At 45.1% G+C, this 18,963-nt stretch overlaps 1 pseudogene; it reads right to left on the reverse strand.

Moving 5' to 3' along the window:
- Positions 1–18,963, reverse strand: part of LOC137641120 (carbohydrate sulfotransferase 3-like) — a 57,912-nt pseudogene that overhangs the window by 31,558 nt on the left and 7,391 nt on the right.

The following is an 18,963-nucleotide window of genomic DNA, read 5'->3' on the forward strand; positions in this document are numbered from 1 at the left end:
GGCATCCCTTTCTCCTGTATAAATTAGAAACTGACAGCTGTGGGATCCCTTTCTCCTGTATAAATTAGAAACTGACAGCTGTTTGATCCCCTTCTCCTGTATAAATTAGAAACTGACAGCTGTGGGATCCCCCTTTTCCTGTATAGATTAAAAACTAACAGCTGTGGGATCCCATTCTCGTGTATAAATTAGAAACTGACAGTTGTGGGATCCCCTTCTCATGTATAAATTAGAAACTGACAGCTGTGGGATCCCCTTTTCCTGTATAAATTATAAAATGACAGCTAAGGGATCCCCTTCTTCTGTATAAATTAGAAACTGACAACTGTGGAATTCCCTTCTCCTGTATAAATTAGAAACTGACAGCTGTGGAATCCCCTTCTCCTGTATAAATTAGAAACTAACAGCTGTGGGATCCCCTTCTCCTGTATATATTAGAAACTGACAGCTGTGGAATCCCCTTCTCCCGTATAAATTAGAAACTGACAACTGGGGGATCTCCTTCTCCTGTATAGATTGGAAACTGACAGCTGTGGGATCCCTTTCTCCTGTATAAATTATAAACTGACAGCTGTGGATCCCCTTCTCCTGTATAAATTAGAAACTGACAGCTGTGGGATCCCTTTCTCTTGTATAAATTAGAAACTGACAGCTGTGGGATCCCTTTCTCTTATATAAATTAGAAATTGACAGCTGTGGGATCCCCTTCTCCTGTATATATTAGAAACTGACAGCTCTGGGATCCCTTTCTGTTGTATAAATTAGAAACTGACAGTTGTGGGATCCCCTTCTCTTGTATAAATTATAAACTGACAGCTGTGGATCCCCTTCTCCTGTATATATTAGAAACTGACAGCTGAGGGATCCCCTTCTCCTGTATAAATTAGAAACTGACAGCTGTGGCATCCCTTTCTCCTGTATAAATTAGAAACTGACAGCTGTGGGATCCCTTTCTCCCGTATAAATTAGAAACTGACAGCTGTTTGATCCCCTTCTCCTGTATAAATTAGAAACTGACAGCTGTGGGATCCCCTTCTGTATAAATTAAAAACTAACAGCTGTGGGATCCCTTTCTCCTGTATAAATTAGAAACTGTCAGCTGTGGAATCCCCTTCTCCTGTATAAATTATAAACTGACAGCTGTGGGATCCCCTTCTCTTGTATAAATTAGAAACTGACAGCTGTGGGATCCCTTTCTCCTGTATAAATTAGAAACTGACAGCTGCGAGATCCCTTTCTCCTGTATAAATTAGAAACTGGCTGCTGTGGGATCCCCTTCTCCTGTATAAATTAGAAACTGATAGCTGTGGGATCCCCTTCTCTTGTATAAATTAGAAAAACAGCTGTGGCATCCCTTTCTCATGTATAAATAAGAAACTGACAGCTGTGGGATCCCCTTCTCTTGTATAAATTAAAAACTGACAGCTGTGAGATCCCTTTCTCCTGTATAAATTAGAAACTGACAGCTGCGAGATCCCTTTCTCCTGTATAAATTAGAAACTGGCTACTGTGGGATCCCCTTCTCCTGTATAAATTAGAAACTGATAGCTGTGGGATCCCCTTCTCTTGTATAAATTAGAAACACAGCTGTGGCATCCCTTTCTCCTGTATAAATTAGAAACTGACAGCTGTGGGATCCCCTTCTCCTGTATAAATTATAAACTGACAGCTGTGGGATCCCCTTCTCATGTATAAATTAGAAACTGACAGCTGTGGGATCCCTTTCTCCTGTATAAATTAGAAACTGACAGCTGCGAGATCCCTTTCTCCCGTATAAATTAGAAACTGGCTGCTGTGGGGTCCCTTTCTCTTTTATAAATTAGAAACTGACAGCCGTGGGATCCCCTTATCCTGTATAAATTAGAAACTGACAGCTGTGGGATCCCCTTCTCCTGTATGAATTAGAAACTGACAGCTGTGGGATCCCCTTCTCCTGTATAAATTAGAAACTGGATGCTATGGGATCCCCTGCTCCTGTATAAATTATAAACTGACAGCTCTGGGATCCCTTTCTGTATCAATTAGAAACTGACAGCTGTGGGATCCTCTTCTTCTGTATAAATTAAAAACTGACAGCTGTGGGATTCCCTTCTGTATAAATTAGAAACTGACAACTGTGGAATCCCCTTCTCTTGTATAAATTATAAACTGACAGCTGTGGGATCCCCTTCTCCTGTATAAATTAGAAACTGACAGCTGTGGGATCCCCTTCTCCTGTAAAAATTAGAAACTGTCAGCTGTGGGATCCCCTTCTCCTGTATAAATTAGAAACTGACAGCTGTGGGATCCCCTTCTCCTGTATAAATTAGAAACTGACAGCTGTGAGATCCCCTTCTGTATAAATTAGAAACTGACAGCTGTGGGATCCCCTTCTCTTGTAAAAATTAGAAACTGACAGCTGTGGGATCCCCTTCTCTTGTATAAATTAGAAACTGACAGCTGTGGAATCCCCTTCTCCTGTATAAATTAGAAACCGACAGCTGTGGAATCCCGTTCTCCTGTATAAATTAGAAACTGATAGGTGTGGGATCCTCTTCTTCTGTATAAATTAAAAACTGACAGCTGTGGGATCCCCTTCTGTATAAATTAGAAACTGACAACTGTGGAATCCCCTTCTCCTGTATAAATTATAAACCGACAGCTCTGGGATCCCCTTCTCCTGTATAAATTAGAAACTGACAGCTGTGGGATCCCCTTCTCCTGTATAAATTAGAAACTGACAGCTGTGGGATCCCCTTCTCTTATATAAATTAGAAACTGACAGCTGCGGGATCCCCTTCTCCTGTATAGATTAGAAACTGACAGCTGTGGAATCCCCTTCTCCTGTATAAATTAGAAACCGACAGCTGTGGAATCCCGTTCTACTGTATAAATTAGAAACTGACAGCTGTGGGATCCCCTTCTCTTGTATAAATTAGAAACTGACAGCTGTGGGATCCCCTTCTCCTGTATAGATTAGAAACTGACAGCTGTGGGATCCCCTTCTCCTGTATAAATTAGAAACTGACAGCTGTGGGATCCCCTTCTCCTGTAAAAATTAGAAACTGACAGCTGTGGGATCCCCTTCTCCTGTATAAATTAGAAACTGACAGCTGTGGGATCCCCTTCTCTTGTATAAATTAGAAACTGACAGCTGTGGGATCCCCTTCTCCTGTATAGATTAGAAACTGACAGCTGTGGGATCCCCTTCTCCTGTATAAATTAGAAACCGACAGCTGTGGAATCCTGTTCTACTGTATAAATTAGAAACTTATAGATGTGGGATCCCCTTCTTCTGTATAAATTAGAAACTGACAGCTGCGGGATCCCTTTCTTCTGTATAAATTAGAAATTGACAACTGTGGAATCCTCTTCTCCTGTATAAATTGGAAACTTACAGCTGTGGAATCCCCTTCTCCTGTATAAATTAGAAACTGACAGCTGTGGTATCCCCTTCTCCCGTATAGATTAGAAACTGACAACTGTGGGATCCCCTTCTCCTGTATAAATTGGAAACTGACAGCTGTGGGATCCCTTTCTCCTGTATGAATTATAAACTGACAGCTGTTGATCCCCTTCTCCTGTATAAATTAGAAACTGACAGCTGTGGGATCCCTTTCTCTTGTATAAATTAGAAACTGACAGCTGTGGGATCCTTTCTCTTGTATAAATTAGAAATTGACAGCTGTGGGATCCCCCTCTCCTGTATATATTAGAAACTGACAGCTGTGGGATCCCTTTCTGTTGTATAAATTAGAAACTGACAGCTGCGGGATCCCCTTCTCCTGTATAAATTATAAACTGACAGCTGTGGATCCTCTTCTCCTGTATATATTAGAAACTGACAGCTGTGGGATCCCCTTCTCCTGTATAAATTAGAAACTGACAGCTGTGGCATCCCTTTCTCCTGTATAAATTAGAATCTGACAGCTTTGGAATCCCCTTCTCCTGTATAAATTAGAAACTAACAGCTGTGGGATCCCCTTCTCCTGTATATATTAGAAACTGACAGTTGTGGAATCCCGTTCTACCGTATAAATTAGAAACTGACAACTGGGGGATCCCTTTCTCCTGTATAAATTAGAAACTGACAGCTGTAGGATCCCTTTCTCCTGTATAAATTGTAAACTGACAGCTGTGGATCCCCTTCTCCTGTATAAATTAGAAACTGACAGCTCTGGGATCCCTTTCTCTTATATAAATTAGAAATTGACAGCTCTGGGATCCCCTTCTCCTGTATATATTAGAAACTGACAGCTGTGAGATCCCCTTCTCTTGTATAAATTATAAACTGACAGCTGTGGATCCCCTTCTCCTGTATATATTAGAAACTGACAGCTGAGGGATCCCCTTCTGTATAAATTAGAAACTGACAGCTGTGGCATCCCTTTCTCCTGTATAAATTAGAAACTGACAGCTGTGGGATCCCTTTCTCCCGTATATATTAGAAACTGACAGCTGTTTGATCCCCTTGTCCTGTATAAATTAGAAACTGACAGCTGTGGGATCCCCTTTTCCTGTATAAATTAAAAACTAACAGCTGTGGGATCCCTTTCTCCTGTATAGATTAGAAACTGACAGCTGTGGGATCTCCTTCTCCTGTATAAATTATAAACTGACAGCTGTGGGATCCCCTTCTCCTGTATAAATTAGAAACTGACAGCTGTTTGATCCCTTTCTCCTGTATAAATTAGAAACTGACAGCTTCGAGATCCCTTTCTCCTGTATAAATTAGAAACTGGATGCTGTGGGATCCCCTTCTCCTGTATAAATTAGAAACTGATAGCTGTGGGATCCCCTTCTCTTGTATAAATTAGAAACACAGCTGTGACATCCCTTTCTCCTGTATAAATTAGAAACTGACAGCTGTGGGGTCCCTTTCTCTTTTATAAATTAGAAACTGACTGCTGTGGGATCCCCTTATCCTGTATAAATTAGAAACTGACAGCTGTGGGATCCCCTTCTCCTGTATGAATTAAAAACTGACAGCTGTGGGATCCCCTTCTCTTGTATAAATTAGAAACTGGAGGTTGTGGGATCCCCTGCTCCTGTATATATTATAAACTGACAGCTCTGGGATCCGCTTCTGTATAAATTAGAAACTGACAGCTGTGGGATCCTCTTCTTCTGTATAAATTATAAACTGACAGCTGTGGGATCCCCTTCTCCTGTATAAATTAGAAACTGACAGCTGTGGGATCCCCTTCTCCTGTAAAAATTAGAATCTGACAGCTGTGGTATCCCCTTCTCCTGTATAAATTAGAAACTGATAGCTGTGGGATCCTCTTCTTCTGTATAAATTAAAAACTGACAGCTGTGGGATCCCCTTATGTATAAATTAGAAACTGACAACTGTGGAATCCCCTTCTCCTGTATAAATTATAAACTGACAGCTCTGGGATCCCCTTCTCCTGTATAAATCAGAAACTGACAGCTGTGGGATCCCCTTCTCCTGTATAAATTAGAAACTGACAGCTGTGGGATCCCCTGCTCTTGTATAAATTAGAAACTGACAGCTGTGGGATCCCCTTCTCTTGTAAAAATAGAAACTGACAGCTGTGGGATCCCCTTCTCCTGTATAAATTAGAAACTGACAGCTGTGGAATCCCCTTCTCCTGTATAAATTAGAAACCGACAGCTGTGGAATCCCGTTCTCCTGTATAAATTAGAAACTGATAGGTGTGGGATCCACTTCTTCTGTATAAATTAAAAACTGACAGCTGTGGGATCCCCTTCTGTATAAATTAGAAACTGACAACTGTGGAATCCCCTGCTCTTGTAGAAATTAGAAACTGACAGCTGTGGGATCCCCTTCTCCTGTAAAAATTAGAAACTGACAGCTGTGGGATCCCCTTCTCCTCTATAAATTAGAAACTGACAGCTGTGGAATCCCCTTCTCCTGTATAAATTAGAAACCGACAGCTGTGGAATCCCGTTCTCCTGTATAAATTATAAACTGACAGCTGTGGGATCCCCTTTTTCTGTATAAATTAGAAACTGACAGCTGTGGGATCCCCTTCTTCTGTAAAAATTAGAAACTGACAGCTGTGGGATTCCCTTCTCCTGTATAAATTAGAAACTGACAGCTGTGGGATCCCCTTCTCTTGTATAAATTAGAAACTGACAGCTGCGGGATCCCCTTCTCCTGTATAGATTAGAAACTGACAGCTCTGGAATCCCCTTCTCCTGTATAAATTAGAAACCGACAGCTGTGGAATCCCGTTCTCCTGTATAAATTAGAAACTGATAGGTGTGAGATCCCCTTTTTCTGTATAAATTAGAAAATGACAGCTGTGGGATCCCCTTCTGTAAAATTAGAAACTGACAGCTGTGGGATCCCCTTCTCCTTTATAAATTAGAAACTGACAGCTGTGGGATCCCCTTCTCTTGTATAAATTAGAAACTGACAGCTGCGGGATCCCCTTCTCCTGTATAGATTAGAAACTGACAGCTGTGGAATCCCCTTCTCCTGTATAAATTACAAACTGACAGCTGTGGAATCCCGTTCTACTGTATAAATTAGAAACTGATAGATGTGGGATCCCCTTCTTCTATATAAATTAGAAACTGACAGCTGCGGGATCCCTTTTTTCTGTATAAATTAGAAACTGACAACTGTGGAATCCCCTTCTCCTGTATAAATTGGAAACTTACAGCTGTGGAATCCCCTTTTCCTGTATAAATTAGAAACTGACAGCTGTGGGATCCCCTTCTCCTGTATATATTAGAAACTGACAGCTGTGGAATCCCCTTCTCCCGTATAGATTAGAAACTGACAACTGTGGGATCCCCTTCTCCTGTATAAATTGGAAACTGACAGCTTTGGGATCCCTTTCTCCTGTATAAATTATAAACTGACAGCTGTGGATTCCCTTCTCCTGTATAAATTAGAAACTGACAGCTGTGGGATATTTTCTCTTGTATAAATTAGAAACTGACAGCTGTGGGATCCTTTTCTCTCGTATAAATTAGAAATTGACAGCTGTGGGATCCCCTTCTCCTGTATATATTAGAAACTGACAGCTGTGGGATCCCTTTCTGTTGTATAAATTAGAAACTGACAGCTGTGGGATCCCCTTCTCCTGTATAAATTAGAAACTGACAGCTGTGGATCCCCTTCTCCTGTATATATTAGAAACTGACAGCTGTGGGATCCCCTTCTCCTGTATAAATTAGAAACTGATAGCTTTGGCAGCCCTTTCTCCTGTATAAATTAGAAACTGACAGCTGTGGGATCCCTTTCTCCCGTATAAATTAGAAACTGACAGCTGTGGCATCCCTTTCTCCCGTATAAATTAGAAACTGACAGCTGTAGGATCCCTTTCTCCTGTATAAATTGTAAACTGACAGCTGTGGATCCCCTTCTCCTGTATAAATTAGAAACTGACAGCTCTGGGATCCCTTTCTCTTATATAAATTAGAAATTGACAGCTCTGGGATCCCCTTCTCCTGTATATATTAGAAACTGACAGCTGTGAGATCCCCTTCTCTTGTATAAATTATAAACTGACAGCTGTGGATCCCCTTCTCCTGTATATATTAGAAACTGACAGCTGAGGGATCCCCTTCTGTATAAATTAGAAACTGACAGCTGTGGCATCCCTTTCTCCTGTATAAATTAGAAACTGACAGCTGTGGGATCCCTTTCTCCCGTATATATTAGAAACTGACAGCTGTTTGATCCCCTTGTCCTGTATAAATTAGAAACTGACAGCTGTGGGATCCCCTTTTCCTGTATAAATTAAAAACTAACAGCTGTGGGATCCCTTTCTCCTGTATAGATTAGAAACTGACAGCTGTGGGATCTCCTTCTCCTGTATAAATTATAAACTGACAGCTGTGGGATCCCCTTCTCCTGTATAAATTAGAAACTGACAGCTGTTTGATCCCTTTCTCCTGTATAAATTAGAAACTGACAGCTTCGAGATCCCTTTCTCCTGTATAAATTAGAAACTGGATGCTGTGGGATCCCCTTCTCCTGTATAAATTAGAAACTGATAGCTGTGGGATCCCCTTCTCTTGTATAAATTAGAAACACAGCTGTGACATCCCTTTCTCCTGTATAAATTAGAAACTGACAGCTGTGGGGTCCCTTTCTCTTTTATAAATTAGAAACTGACTGCTGTGGGATCCCCTTATCCTGTATAAATTAGAAACTGACAGCTGTGGGATCCCCTTCTCCTGTATGAATTAAAAACTGACAGCTGTGGGATCCCCTTCTCTTGTATAAATTAGAAACTGGAGGTTGTGGGATCCCCTGCTCCTGTATATATTATAAACTGACAGCTCTGGGATCCGCTTCTGTATAAATTAGAAACTGACAGCTGTGGGATCCTCTTCTTCTGTATAAATTATAAACTGACAGCTGTGGGATCCCCTTCTCCTGTATAAATTAGAAACTGACAGCTGTGGGATCCCCTTCTCCTGTAAAAATTAGAATCTGACAGCTGTGGTATCCCCTTCTCCTGTATAAATTAGAAACTGATAGCTGTGGGATCCTCTTCTTCTGTATAAATTAAAAACTGACAGCTGTGGGATCCCCTTATGTATAAATTAGAAACTGACAACTGTGGAATCCCCTTCTCCTGTATAAATTATAAACTGACAGCTCTGGGATCCCCTTCTCCTGTATAAATCAGAAACTGACAGCTGTGGGATCCCCTTCTCCTGTATAAATTAGAAACTGACAGCTGTGGGATCCCCTGCTCTTGTATAAATTAGAAACTGACAGCTGTGGGATCCCCTTCTCTTGTAAAAATAGAAACTGACAGCTGTGGGATCCCCTTCTCCTGTATAAATTAGAAACTGACAGCTGTGGAATCCCCTTCTCCTGTATAAATTAGAAACCGACAGCTGTGGAATCCCGTTCTCCTGTATAAATTAGAAACTGATAGGTGTGGGATCCACTTCTTCTGTATAAATTAAAAACTGACAGCTGTGGGATCCCCTTCTGTATAAATTAGAAACTGACAACTGTGGAATCCCCTGCTCTTGTAGAAATTAGAAACTGACAGCTGTGGGATCCCCTTCTCCTGTAAAAATTAGAAACTGACAGCTGTGGGATCCCCTTCTCCTCTATAAATTAGAAACTGACAGCTGTGGAATCCCCTTCTCCTGTATAAATTAGAAACCGACAGCTGTGGAATCCCGTTCTCCTGTATAAATTATAAACTGACAGCTGTGGGATCCCCTTTTTCTGTATAAATTAGAAACTGACAGCTGTGGGATCCCCTTCTTCTGTAAAAATTAGAAACTGACAGCTGTGGGATTCCCTTCTCCTGTATAAATTAGAAACTGACAGCTGTGGGATCCCCTTCTCTTGTATAAATTAGAAACTGACAGCTGCGGGATCCCCTTCTCCTGTATAGATTAGAAACTGACAGCTCTGGAATCCCCTTCTCCTGTATAAATTAGAAACCGACAGCTGTGGAATCCCGTTCTCCTGTATAAATTAGAAACTGATAGGTGTGAGATCCCCTTTTTCTGTATAAATTAGAAAATGACAGCTGTGGGATCCCCTTCTGTAAAATTAGAAACTGACAGCTGTGGGATCCCCTTCTCCTTTATAAATTAGAAACTGACAGCTGTGGGATCCCCTTCTCTTGTATAAATTAGAAACTGACAGCTGCGGGATCCCCTTCTCCTGTATAGATTAGAAACTGACAGCTGTGGAATCCCCTTCTCCTGTATAAATTACAAACTGACAGCTGTGGAATCCCGTTCTACTGTATAAATTAGAAACTGATAGATGTGGGATCCCCTTCTTCTATATAAATTAGAAACTGACAGCTGCGGGATCCCTTTTTTCTGTATAAATTAGAAACTGACAACTGTGGAATCCCCTTCTCCTGTATAAATTGGAAACTTACAGCTGTGGAATCCCCTTTTCCTGTATAAATTAGAAACTGACAGCTGTGGGATCCCCTTCTCCTGTATATATTAGAAACTGACAGCTGTGGAATCCCCTTCTCCCGTATAGATTAGAAACTGACAACTGTGGGATCCCCTTCTCCTGTATAAATTGGAAACTGACAGCTTTGGGATCCCTTTCTCCTGTATAAATTATAAACTGACAGCTGTGGATTCCCTTCTCCTGTATAAATTAGAAACTGACAGCTGTGGGATATTTTCTCTTGTATAAATTAGAAACTGACAGCTGTGGGATCCTTTTCTCTCGTATAAATTAGAAATTGACAGCTGTGGGATCCCCTTCTCCTGTATATATTAGAAACTGACAGCTGTGGGATCCCTTTCTGTTGTATAAATTAGAAACTGACAGCTGTGGGATCCCCTTCTCCTGTATAAATTAGAAACTGACAGCTGTGGATCCCCTTCTCCTGTATATATTAGAAACTGACAGCTGTGGGATCCCCTTCTCCTGTATAAATTAGAAACTGATAGCTTTGGCAGCCCTTTCTCCTGTATAAATTAGAAACTGACAGCTGTGGGATCCCTTTCTCCCGTATAAATTAGAAACTGACAGCTGTGGCATCCCTTTCTCCCGTATAAATTAGAAACTGACAGCTGTTTGATCCCCTTTTCCTGTATAAATTAGAAACTGACAGCTGTGGGATCCCCTTTTCCTGTATAAATTAAAAACTAACAGCTGTGGGATCCCTTTCTCCTGTATACATTAGAAACTGACAGTTGTGGGATCCCCTTCTCATGTATAAATTAGAAACTGACAGCTGTGGGATCCCCTTCTCCTGTATAGATTATAAACTGACAGCTGAGGGATCCCCTTCTTCTGTATAAATTAAAAACTGACAACTGTGGAATTCCCTTCTCCTGTATAAATTAGAAACTGACAGCTGTGGAATCCCCTTCTCCTGTATAAATTAGAAACTGACAGCTGAGGGATCTCCTTCTTCTGTATATATTAGAAACTGACAACTGTGGAATTCCCTTCTTCTGTATAAATTAGAAACTGACAGCTGTGGGATCCCCTTCTCCTGTATATATTAGAAACTGACAGCTGTGGAATCCCCTTTTCCCGTATAAATTAGAAACTTACAACTCTGGGATCCCCTTCTCCTGTATAAATGTGAAACTGACAGCTGTGGGATCCCTTTCTCCTGTATAAATTGTAAATTGACAGCTTTGGATCCCCTTTTCCTGTATAAATTAGAAACTGACAGCTGTGGGATCACTTTCTCTTGTATAAATTAGAAACTGACAGCTGTGGGATCCTTTTCTCTTATATAAATTTGAAATTGACAGCTGTGGGATCCTCTTCTCCTGTATATATTAGAAACTGACAGCTGTGGGATCCCCTTCTCTTGTATAAATTATAAACTGACAGCTGTGGATCCCCTTCTCCTGTATATATTAGAAACTGACAGCTGTGGGATCCCCTTCTCCTGTATAAATTATAAACTGACAGCTGTGGCATCCCTTTCTCCTGTATAAATTAGAAACTGACAGCTGTGGGATCCCTTTCTCGCGTATAAATTAGAAACTGACAGCTGTTTGATCCCCTTCTCCTGTATAAATTAGAAACTGACAGCTGTGGGATCCCCTTTTCCTGTATAAATTATAAACTAACAGCTCTGGGATCCCTTTTTCCTGTATAAATTAGAAACTGACAGCTGTGGGATCCCCCTCTCCTGTATAAATTAGAAACTGACAGTTGTGGGATCCCCTTCTCCTGTATAAATTAGAAACTGACAGCTGTGGGATCCCTTTTTCTTGTATAAATTAGAAACTGACAGCTGCGAGATCCCTTTCTCCTGTATAAATTAGAAACTGGCTGCTGTGGGATCCCCTTCTCCTGTATAAATTAGAAACTGATAGCTGTGGGATCCCCTTCTCTTGTATAAATTAGAAACACAGCTGTGGCATCCCTTTCTCCTGTATAAATTAGAAACTGACAGCTGTGGGGTCCCTTTCTCTTTTATAAATTAGAAACTGACAGCTGTGGGATCCCCTTATCCTGTATAAATTAGAAACTGACAGCTGTTCGATCCCCTTCTCCTGTATGAATTAGAAACTGACAGCTGTGGGATCCCCTTCTTCTGTATAAATTAGAAACTGGCTGCTGTGGGATCCCATTCTCCTGTATAAATTATAAACTGACAGCTGTGGGATCCCCTTCTGTATAAATTAGAAACTGACAGCTGTGGGATCCCTTTCTCTTGTATAAATTAGAAACTGACAGCTGCGAGATCCCTTTCTCCTGTATAAATTAGAAACTGGCTGCTGTGGGATCCCCTTCTCCTGTATAAATAAGAAACTGATAGCTGTGGGATCCCCTTCTCTTGTATAAATTAGAAACACAGCTGTGGCATCCCTTTCTCCTGTATAAATTAGAAACTGACAGCTGTGGGGTCCTTTTCTCTTTTATAAATTAGAAACTGACAGCTGTGGGATCCCCTTATCCTGTATAAACTAGAAACTGACAGCTGTGAGATCCCTCTCTCCTGTATAAATTAGAAACTGACATCTGTGGGATCCCCGTCCCCTGTATAAATTATAAACTGACAGCTGTGGGATCCCCTTATCCTGTATAAATTAGAAACTGCCAGCTGTGGGATCCCTTTTTCTGTATGAATTAGAAACTGATAGGGGTGGGATCCTCTTCTTCTGTATAAATTAGAAACTGACAGCTCTGGGATCCCTTTCTCTTGTATAAATTAGAAACTGACAGCTCTGGGATCCCCTTCTCCTGTATAAATTAGAAACTGACAGCTGTGGGATCCCCTTCTCCTGTATAAATTAGAAACCGACAGCTGTGGATCCCCTTCTCCTGTATAAATTATAAACTGACAGCTGTGGGATCCCCTTCTCCTGTATAAATTATAAACTGACAGGTTTGAGATCCCCTTCTGTATAAATTAAAAACTGACAGTTGTGGGATCCCCTTCTGTATAAATACGATGTGTTTGTGTATGTATTCTCCTGTTCGAGTGTGTTGATGTCCCTAATGGACGAAAGTACTGACTTCAGTAAAGTCTCTTCACTTTTCCTTCTGTGGCTATAATAAATATTTGTTCTGTAACCGAAATACAAACCACGCTATTTACATAGGGTATTACTTTCGGCGTAGCTGAAAATGACGAGCCATTAGATTTTTAACGAGGGTTAAATACCCCTGCGCTAGTTAGTAAGGGGGCAGGGGAAGGGGTAGCTTGCTACCACCACAGGTGAATTGTCTCACTTCACTTTTGGCTCAGACGATGAGCAGACGTGTCTGTCTTTCGTCCTTGCTTTTGACAACCTGAATCGGTGTTTTCTTTTTCTTCAGCTTTGTGTTTTTGGAAGTTGGCCTCTACCTTCATCGCAATTATGTGCAAGTGCCCTGGACTCCCTGGCCGCCCCTGTGGAACTTTCATGTCGGCGGTCGAGATGGATCCTCACACCCTTTGCCCGTAGTGTCGAGGTCAACGGTGTGATAGAGACTTATCTTGTAGTGAGTGCAGGGAGTGGTCTACCTCTCAGTGGGAGAGGTTTGTCCAAGAGAGACCTTTCTCCTTCAAGGGCTTCCTTGAAGAAGGAAGGCTCCAAGGACTCTTCTTCCGCCGCCCGAACCTCCTCCGAAGCTCCCACTCGGTCGGTCTCTCGTGAGAGGCCGTCGAGTGGTAGCGTAGGCCATTGTTCTGTTTCCCGACCTCGGGGTGCGGGAGAGGGCGTTGCCTCCCATAGTGAGGCAGCTCCCCCCCCCTCCTCTGGGGGAGGATATTGATTCTCATTACGATGATGACCATGCTGCATCTAATGATGATCTCTTTCAGCTTTGGGCTTCCTTGGGGCTTAAGGGCTTGCCCTCCAAGGAAGCCCTGTTTGACCTGATCCAGTTGGGGGCAGCTGTCAAGCAATCGCCGGTAATAGCAGAGGTAGACCCTCTGTATATTGTCGACGTTGTTGTGGCAGAGGCTTCCGACGGATCTGGTCAAACTTCTGCTGCTGCTGCTGCTGCTGTTGCAGATGTTGCTGAAGGCTCAGCCTCCCCCTCCGAACATCCTTCGAGGGGAAAGTTGAGTCCCACGGTCTCTCCTGCGGGTGCGTGTCCTCCTCGGGGGAGCGCACTGACAGAGACTCCTCTTCGGAGGTCCGACGATGTGGATGCCCTGCCTCGAGGTCGCCTTCGCCGTAAGGTTCGTCCTCCTCTTCGCCGTAGGGGCCTTCCTTCTCCCTACAAAGGAGTTAGGAGGCGCCTCTTCGGGTCTTCTACACCGCCGCCTTCCCCTGCAGAGGATTCTTCTCGTCGGGAGCAGACCGTCGCAGCCAAGTCCTTGGACCTCTCCGCAGATCGCTCATGATCTCCTACGCCTGCCAGACCTTCCAGTCCTTCCGGCCTGCCATCGCCCCTGGATGCAGATGCGCAGCAGGCGCCTTCTCATCCCGTCATCCGACAGGCACCGGTCCCTTCGGGGCAAAGGGACGTATCCCACGGTGTGGGTAAATCCCTTGCGCGTCAGGGTTCCCCTGCGCGTTCGCGCGCAGTAGCGCACATGTGCTCTCCAGAGCTGCAGCCTTCAGACTCGCCTCGCCAGCGCTTTCCTGCTCGCCAGTGCTCTCCTGCTCGCCAGCGCTCTCCTGCTAGCTGTCAGCGCCCTTCTGTTCCTACTGCGCGCCATGCGCGCCATCAGTCTCCTGAGCGCCCACGATCTCCTGCTTGCCAGCGCGCACCTGCGCACCTTGTTCCTGATGCGAGCCCTGCGCGCCTACGCACACCAACGCGCCCTAGATCTTCGGATCTGGACGCAGGCAAGGACCTTACTCCTTCGCCTCGCCCTTGCGCACCTGTGCGCCCATCTTCGCCTGCGCAACAGACTTCAAGAGTTCCTGTGCGCTCGCGCGCCCACGAGTCTTCTTCTGAGCCCGACCGCAAGCGTTCGCCCTTGCGCACTTCCTCGCCATCTGATCCTGCGCCCCAGCTAACTGCTCATCGACACCCTCCTGCACGCCAACGATCTCCCGCGGGATCCTTCGCCTGTGCGCAAGCGCTCGCCAACGCGCCAGCGCGCTCATGCCTCGGATCGTCACAGGTCTCCGACGCGCACACGCGCTAAATCACCTGCGCGCGGTTGGTCACCTGTGCGCACTGCGTGCCATCGTTCCCCAACGCGCCATCACGCGCCAATGCGCCATTGCTCTCCAACTCGCCATCGCTCGCCAACTCGCCATCGCTCGCCAACTCGCCATCGCTCGCCAACTTGCCATCGCTCGCCCATGCGCCATCGATCTCCAGTGCGCCATCGATCTCCTGCGCACCATCGTTCTCCAGACTGACAGCGATCTCCTCTACCCTCGCGCGCTCATTCACCTGCGCGCTCGCACGCACCTTCACCTGCGCGCCAACACGCCCCCTCGCCAGCGCGCCCTCGCGCCCACTCGCCAGCGTGCCCGCGCGCCCGCACGCCCACTCGCGTGCGCGCGAATGCGCGCATATATCTCTGCGCAACTGCGCGCCTGCGCTCCCGCGCTCCAGCAGTCACCCCGCGCAACCCTCCGAATGCTCCATCGTGCGAGCGCCAGCGCGACCCCCATTCTCGCCGGGATCCGCAGCGCGTGCTTCCGACAGGGACGCGCACTTCCAGATCGCCATCAGGATCGCCACTGCGCAAGCGCAGGGCTCTCATCCAGGACCAGGAAGAGTCACCGGAGAGGTCCAGGCAACATTCATCCCTTTCTTCATTTCAGGCAGGCCCCGTTGCGTCCACTCCGAAGGATCAGGAGATCCCCTTCCCTCCAGCGGGGATTACTGACACTGCGTCGGTCACCCGTCAGTCTTGGTTTGGTCACCTGATGAAAGTGGTGGTGCAGGCTGTGAAGCCGGCCCTCGCTGATCTGGGACTCAAACCAAAGACAGACTGGCCCCCGCTGAAGAGAAGGAGAGGAGTGGATTTCGTGGTGACTTCTCCCAGGTAGAAGTTGGCTCCTAATAGGTCCGGCAGGAAGGCTCCATCCCCTTCGCAGTCGTTTTCTCCTTCTCCTGTGACGAAGCTTTTCCGTCCTCAGGAGAGTCCAGCGAGGGGAGGGCCTTTCCCACGGCATCAATGAGAGGAACCCCACTTCGAGGAAGAGAAACGTCTCGTGTGGAAGGTACCTTCCAGACCTCTTTGCTGGAGTCCTGTATCCCACCCAGGAGGGAACCCAAGGACTCAAAGACGATTCCTAAGTCGTCTTCACGGATCCGACCAGAGCCAACCAGACCCCGGGAGAGCGTCCACGTGTCTCCCCAAGAAGAGCCTTTGGGGACAGGAGACTTAGCTGCTAGTCCACAGGGAGGAGAGCAGCGCGAGTCGGAGCATGCCTTCTGACAGGTCTTGAATCTGATGAGGCAACTCAACAGGTTCAAGGACCCGGAGATCGCCCCTCGCGAAGGCAAAGATACGGTCTTAGACCAAGTCTATGGTACCCAGAAACCCCCAAGGGCCAGTGCAGCTTTGCCTTGGTCCCAGGGGGTGAAGAGTGCCAGAGGTAAGGTCGAAGCCCAGCTCTCGGAACTCGCCTCCTCCAGCCGTTCTTCTGCCGGGAACAAACTCCTCCCACCTCCTCGTTTACAACAGAGGAGGTATTTTGAGATCATGTGGGAGTCCCGTATAGCTCTTCCCCTCCACCACTCGGTGGAAGAGTGAAGAGACCCCCCCTTCAAACCATCACGCCAGGCCTCTGATCACCACCTGACTTGGAAGACGGCTTTCCTACTCGCGTTGGCCTCGGCCAAACGAGTTAGTGAACTTCATGGTCTCTCATACGACATCGCCCATTCAAGGGGATGGGGGGAAGTAACGTTCAGGTTCGTCCCTGAGTTTGTTGCCAAGACTCAGAACCCTGGAGTGCCGGACCTACGGTTCGACTCCTTCGGGGTCACGAGTCTCCGTTCTGTAACAAGTGACCCAGACCATCTGCTATTATGCCCAGTGAGGAGTCTGAGGCGTTACTTGAAGAGAAAAGCTGCAGTTTGTCCCCGCGTGCAGGCGTTGTTCGTAAGCACGGGAAGGACTAAGAGGAGGGTCACCAAGAACACCATCTCGGCCTGGATTCGAAGGGTTATCCTTCACGCCTTGAATCCTGACCCTCCTCCGTTACGTCGCCCTAGAGCACACGACGTCAGGGGCATCGCTACGTCCCTGGCCTTTAAGAGATACTTCTCTGTGACGCAGGTGCTACAAGCTGGGGTCTGGAAGCGTCAAACGATCTTCACAGCCCACTACCTGCAGGACGTGACCCACAGGAGCCTCGATACTTTTTCTATCGGCCCCGTGGTGGCTGCACAACAGCTGGTCTAACCTCAGGCTCCTTATTGGACAGATAGCAGAAGGTTGAGAGCATTGTTACCCGGTCTCAGTCTGCGTGAATGAAAGAGTATGTCTGGCCCTTACTTCTTTCTTCATCCTCCCCTCTCTTGGGGAAAGCAGCATCCTGGTCTCTGCATAGCTGACCTCAACCTCTGCAGGTAAACCATGCTCCCTTGTGTTCCTTGTATTAAGTTAATACTGTCGTGTCCCCCATACCCTGACGAGATGGTATTGGGACGTCCTAGCCTAGAATTCCATCTAAAGGACTTCAGGTCAACTTCCTAGGACGAGTCACACTCTATTCTTCCACACACAAGCTTATGTAGGCCGCACGTTCCTTGCAGAGCAAGGAACTTATGAGGTGCAGGGACTCTTTTTCTCGAGTGCTGCTCATTCGGATTCTGAGTCCCCGGGTAAAGCCAAAGCCAGTAAGGCTGGGGACTTTCCACCCTTCCTAAGGGGTAATTCACCCTATGTAAATAGCGTGGTTTGTATTTCAGTTACGGAACAAATGACAAATTCGGAGATAATTTGTATTTTTCCTAACCATACAAACCTTAGCTATTTACACATATTTGCCCGCCAGCCCTGTCCCCCAAGACAAGTCCTACCTCTAAGTGAAGTGAGACAATTCACCGGTGTGTGGGGGGGAGGGGTAGCAAGCTACCCCTTCCCCTACCCCCTTGCTAACTAGCGTGGGGGTAGTTAACCCTCGTTAAAAATCTAATGGCTCGTCATTTTCAGCTACGCCGAAAGTAATACCCTATGTAAATAGCTAAGGTTTGTATGGTTAGGAAAAATACAAATGATCTCCGAATTTGTCATATACATACTAACACACACACACACACACACACACACACACACACACATATATATATATATATATATATATATATATATGTATATATATACATATATATATTATACATATATATATATATATATATATATATATATATATATATATATATATATATATATATATATATACCCACACTCTTTTGCTTCTCATATTTATACTTTTATCATCCAGAGCTTTCTTCACTCCATCCATCCACCCTTACCTTGGCCTTCCTCTTATACTTCTCCCATCAACTCTTGCATTCATCACCTTCTTCAGCAGACAGACACTTTCCATTCTCTCTACATGGCCAAACCACCTCACCATATTCTTATCCACTCTAGCTGCTAAATCATTTTGTACATCCGTTCTCACCCTCGCTACCTCGTTCCTAACCCTATCCAATTGAGATACACAAGCCATACTCCTCAGACACTTCATCTCAAACACATTCAATTTCTGTGTCTCTGTCACCTTCATTCCCCACAATTCCACTCCATACATCACAGTTGGTATAATCACTTTCTCTTACTTCTAACCCTCTATTCTTTACCACTCCCTTCACTGCCCCCAACTGCCCCCAACACTTTACATCCTTCATTCACTCTCTGACATACATCTGCTTCCACTCCACAATTTGCTGCAACAACAAACCCCAAGTACTTTAACTGATATACTTTCTCGAGTAACTCTCCATTCAATATGACGTTCAGCCTAGCACCACCGTCCTTTCTTGTGCATCTCATAACCTTACTCTTACCCACATTAACTCTCAACTTCCTTCTCTCGCTTACCCTCCCAAACTCTGTCACTAATCGACCAAGGTTCTCTTGCGAGTCTGCAACCAGTACAGTATCATTCGGAAACAACAACTGATTTATCTCCCACTCATTATCC

This window comes from Palaemon carinicauda, chromosome 5, assembly GCF_036898095.1.
Source record: "Palaemon carinicauda isolate YSFRI2023 chromosome 5, ASM3689809v2, whole genome shotgun sequence".
NCBI lineage: Eukaryota > Metazoa > Arthropoda > Malacostraca > Decapoda > Palaemonidae > Palaemon > Palaemon carinicauda.